Source organism: Sorex fumeus, unplaced genomic scaffold, assembly GCF_029834395.1.
Source record: "Sorex fumeus unplaced genomic scaffold, SorFum_2.1 ptg000034l, whole genome shotgun sequence".
Classification (NCBI taxonomy): domain Eukaryota; kingdom Metazoa; phylum Chordata; class Mammalia; order Eulipotyphla; family Soricidae; genus Sorex; species Sorex fumeus.
This window is the reverse complement of record NW_026606091.1, coordinates 20,533,267-20,538,902: the sequence shown is the minus strand read 5'-3', so window position 1 is coordinate 20,538,902 and position 5,636 is coordinate 20,533,267. Positions and strand designations below refer to the sequence as shown.

Sequence of the window (5,636 nt, the reverse complement as noted above, 5' to 3'; positions counted from 1 at the left end):
AGTGTGAAATGGACCACGTAAGTCCTGTTCACAAAGAATGTTGGGAAAACTGGTTGTTTACATGTTAAAAGATAGACTCAGATCCCTATATAACATTATGTACAAAAATAAATTTTAAATGGAATAAAGACCTTGATGTCAAATCTGAATGCATTAAGAATATAGAGAAAAACAAAGGCACAACCCTTCAGGAAACTGCTCTAGCAAAATCTCCAATGCCTCTGGTAAAGCAAATAGAAGCAAAAATAAGGAAACGGGACTACATAAAAATAAAAAATATCTGTGCAACAAAGAAAACAATTACAAGAATAGTAAGATGCCCAAGAAACTAGGAGAAAATAAGTAAGTAAGTAAAGGCCCTCCCGTTGATCATCGATTTGCTCGAGAGGGCCCAGTAACGTCTCCATTGGAGACTTTGTTGTTACTGTGTCTGGCATATCGAATACTCTCGGTAGCTTGCCAGGCTCTCCGAGAGGGGTGGAGGAATTGAACTCGGGTCGGCCATGTTGGCTGCATGCAAGGCAGACGCCCTACCTGCTGCGCTATCGCGCCAGCCGGCACCTGCGGGTGCTTGAGGCCGAGACGCAGTGACCGTCTCTGCCTTCCAGATCCTCACTGACAGGCAAGACAAGAAGGGGGACTGGCGGTTCCTGAAGCTGGGCCGGGACCATGAGCTGGGAGTCCCCCCGAAACACGGGAAGCCCAAGAAGCAGAAGCTGGAAGGGAAGGGGGGACACGGGCCCGGCCCCAGCCCCGGGTGGCCCAAGTCCAAGAACCTTCAGCCCAAGATCCAGGAGTACAAGTTTACCGACGACCCCATCGATGTGCCCCAGATCCCCAAGAACGACGCCCCCAACAGGTTCTGGGCTTCGGTGGAGCCCTACTGCGCTGACATCACCAGCGAGGAGGTACGTGCGCTGGAGGAGCTGCTCCAGCCGCCTGACTACGAGACTGAGCACTACAAGATCCCGCCTGTGGGCAAGCACTATGCCCAGCGCTGGGCCCAGGAAGACCTGCTGGAGGAGCAGAAGGATGGGGCCCTGGGCCGCCGCCGTGGCCGACAAGAAGAAGGGCCTCCTGGGCCCCCTGACCAAGCTGGACACTAAAGGAGAAAATACTTCCCCACAATTCATCTGACAAAGGGTTAGTATCCATGGTATATAAAGCACTTGTAAAATTTAGCAACGGCAACAACAACAAAATCCGATCAAAAATGGTAAAAGAGATGGATAGAGACGTCTTTAAACAAGACATATGGATATTCAATGGTCATGGTCCTCCATTGTTCATCAATTTGCTCAAGCGGGCCCAGTAACATCTCCATTGTGAGACTTGTTACTGTGTTTGGCATATCGAATACATCACGGGTAGCTTGCCAGGCTCTGCTGTGCGGGCGAGATACTCTCGGTAGCTTGCCAGGCTCTCCGAGAGGGGTGGAGGAATCGAACTCGGGTCGGCCATGTTGGCTGCATGCAAGGCAAACACTCTACCACTGTGCTATTGCTCCAGCCCGGATATTCAATAGATATCAAAACAAAAAGCCTTCTCCTCAGCACCTATCATCAGGACCAAAATCAAAACAACAATGAGATATCACATCAAACCACTTTGTTTTATAGTCTCTGGATTTGGCCATTGATTGATACATGGTGCTGGGGGCAGTTTGTGGGTGTGACTGCCTTCTTCTGGAAAATGGGGAATCTGGGTGGAGGAGGCCCAGTCCCAATCTGAGCAGGCTTAGAGATCTCAGGCCTGGGTCCCACATACCTGGGTTCCTCTGCTAGTTCCTTCATACGTGAGGCTTGTCTGAGCATTGTGGAGAGAGCTCTTGAGCATGGCTGTGGCTGGGGTCTGGAGTTTTTCAGCTGCCTAGGTTCTGCTTGGGGCAGGGAGAGAAACTCAACTGGGCCCTCTCTGAGAGGATACATTTTGTGATATATTTTATAAATGTATCACAAAAAACTATTTGCCTTTGTAAGACTTTAGACATAAAAATCAAACACTGTCCTCCCACTGTTCATTGATTTGCTCAAGCGGGCCCAGTAACATCTCCATTTTGAGACTTGTTGTTACTGTGTTTGGCATATCAAATATGTCACGGGGAGCTTGCCAGGCTTTGCCGTGCGGACAAAATACTCTCGGTAGCTTGCCGGAGTCTGAGAGGGGCAGAGGAATTGAACCCAGCTTGTCCGGGTCAGCTGCGTGCAAGACAAATGCCCTACCGCTGTGCTATATAAAATATATGCATTTAGATCATTAAAAACTGAATTTCACTGAAAAGTAGAATGTTTATTAACAACATAATTACAGTGTTAAGTAAAAAGAATGCATGTAAAGTTATAGAATTCAAAATAATTGTTTAGATAAAATAAATATATGTATAATAACTTCAAATTGTATTAGAAGAAATATTGTAACTAGGGGAGTCATCACCTCTCACTGAGAAGCCCTCACCTTCTTCAGGGACTCAAACATGCTTGGGTATTTGGTCTGTACTTGAGTTCTCTCCCCAGTCCCTTAAGATTCACTTTAATAAAAAATTGATTTAAAACACTTCAAATACATCTTCAAAAGAATATTACCATTCTTTGTTTGGGGGCCACAGTCAGGAGTGTTCAGGGATTACTCCTGGCTCTGTACTCAGGAATCACTCCTAGTGGAGCTCAGGGAACCCAAAGGGTGCTGGGAATTGAACCCAGGTCATCCTTATACAACGTAAGTGCCCTAACTGCTCTAATATGTCTCTGGTCCAAGAGGAATATTGCTTCTTAAATGTCTTTCAAATATACTTGGCTAGGCCATCTTTCTTAGGTTGTAATGTCTTTTAAAAGCAAGCAGTACAAGGTGACGTCATGGGCCATGGGTTTAAATTTGAAATGAGTGCCAGGGAGATAGTATAGGGGTCAAGGTACATTCCTTGAATTTTGCAAGGTTTGATGCCTGATGCCATGTACCACATGTTTCCTTGAACACCACTAAAGGTGATCCCTGAACTCTGAAGTAAACCCTAGTCGCACCTGAGTGTGGCGTACCTTCCCATCCCTGCACACAGACCCAATATAATTAAAGCATAAGAAAGTGAATTTGAAATTGAGAATCAGAAATTGTGTGACTACTGGACAAAACAGATAACATAGGGGTTAAGACTAACTTAACATACTTGCATTCAATTCAACCCAGGTAGTTTTTTGTATTTTTTTTTTTTTTGCTTTTGGGGTCTCACTCAGCAATGCTCAGGGGAGAATCTGGCTCTGCACTCAGGAATTACTCCTGGCGGTGCTTAGGGGACCATATAGAATGCTTGGAATTGAACTCGGGTCGGCCACATGCAAGGAGAAAGCCCTACCTTCTGTGCTATCACTCCAGTCCCCCAGGTAGATTCTTCGCACCTCATAGTCCCCTAAGTATTTCCAGGAGGGATCACTGTGCAGTATATCAGAGATGAGTGCTGAACACTGCAGAGTGAGGGATCCAAATAAAAATACATTTTTTAAAAATAGAAATTCTAGATATTTTAGGGAATGGGTAAAACACAATATTTTTATTTAGAAAAAAACATCCCCTACCCACTCTTGACTCTATGGCAGGCACCTCTCTTCTCTCTCTTTCTCTTTCTTTCTCATTTTAGTCATTATGGTTTGCAATGCAGATGCTGAAAGGTTATGTATATCACTTTACCTACTTTAAAAACTCAGTCCAGAGAGATCATTTCCAACTACTATTGTCATACTGGAACCTCCTCTATCTTAACTACCCTCCATTCTTCACACCCTTGTGGTAATTCCCAACTCTTGACTAGTCTTCCTGGCCCATTTTCCTTGGCCTTGGGTATTAGTTTCATACTGATTGTTTGTTTGTTTATTTTTATATTCCACAAATGAAAACAGTCATTGTATATCTGTTCCTCTTCTTCGGACTCATTTCATTCTGCATGACACTCTCTCCAAGTCCATTCATCTATAGGCAAATTTCATGACCTCATTTTTCCTAACAGTTTTGTAGTATTCCATCATGTAGATGTACCTAATTTTCTTTGTCCATTTGTCTGTTCTTGAGCACTCCTGTAGTGTACAGATTCTGGCTATTGTGAATAGTGCTGCAATGAATATAGAAGTGCAAATGGTGTTTCTTCTGTGTGTTTTTGGACCTCCAGTATATATTCCCTGAAGTGCTATTCCTGGATAGCTCTTCAGGGAATAGCACAACGATACAGCGATAGCATCGTGGTAGGGCATTTGCCTTGCATGTGACTGGCCCGGCCAACCCAGGTTCGATTCCTCCCTCCCTCTCAGAGAGCCTGGCAAGCTACAGAGAGTATCTCGCCCACACGGCAAAGCCTGGAAAACTAACCGTGAGGTATTCTATGTGCCAAACACAGTAACAATAAGTCTCACAATGGACACGTTACTGGGCCCACTAGAGCAAATCAATGAACACAGGAGGACAGTGACAGTGACAGAGAAAACTTTTATTTGTAAATTTGCTGAATATTTCAAAAATTAAAATTGATAAATAATGTTCAGAAATGATAACAATATTATTCTACTTTTCAATTGTCCTTTGGAGGAATGGGGAGATAAAATTGATTTTAAAAATACTACATTTGTTAAAAAAAGTAAAATACTACATTTGTATACATTCATGTTAATATTACATCAATAAGATTAGTACAATTTAAGACATTAAATTCAAAGATAGATGAAAGCTATCCACTTCATAAACCCACTCAAGACATTTCCAAGAAAAGAAGACAAACATTTATCTTCTATAGTTCTCTTAGTAACGTCTCCATTGGAGACTTTGTTGTTACTGTGTTTGGCATATCGAATACTCTCGGTAGCTTGCAGGGCTCTCCGAGAGGGGCGGAGGAATCGAACTCGGGTCGGCCATGTTGGCCGCTTGTAAGGCGAACGCCATAGTAAAAAGTCTACTTTACCTTTTTTTCTATAAAAAAACTGCTGTTCTGTTTGATTTAACAGTTATACATAAAATCAGACATCTAATCATTACTGTTACTTTAATTTAAAAATAGGTTTCTTCAAAATTTGTTACTTTTGTATTCTAAGTTGTAACATTAATCATACTTTAAGTGTAATATTTAGTAATGTTTTACTTCTAGACAATGCAATTTTATGCTCTTTTACCTATGATAATGTGGTAATTTGTCACTACACTAAAAATTCAGCTTGAGACTTAAGTATATAGATTGCAGTATAAATTTGATGACATTAGAAAAATAATTCAGCTTCAAATAAATCCACAAATCATTAAGAATTAATTATTTATAATAATTAATTATCATTAAGAATTAATAGCATATTTGGAAACAGAATTTCTCAGAATTATAAGGATTAATATCAAAGGATACACATTTTTACAAACTTTCAAAGCATAATTTGGGACATTACATTTGGTCTATTTCTTAAAGGAGCAAAGACGAATACTTATAGAGAAAAAAATAGAATAGTTGTCTTGATGTAGCTTAGTACTAAATATGTCATTTAATTTTTCAAGCCTTCTTTAAAGACATCAGGGATATCAGTTTCTTTTTTGTTGTTTCTTGATTTGTTTTGCTTTGGGGCCAGATCTGGCAGTGGTCAAGGTTTACTTCTGGCAGGGATTAGAGGAACACATGG

The 5,636-nt window shown here is 41.6% G+C and overlaps 1 pseudogene; it reads left to right on the top strand.

Moving 5' to 3' along the window:
- Positions 1-316: 316 nt before the first annotated feature.
- Positions 317-1,137, top strand: LOC130026577 (transcriptional adapter 3-like; annotated as a pseudogene).
- The last annotated feature ends 4,499 nt before the right edge of the window (positions 1,138-5,636 follow it).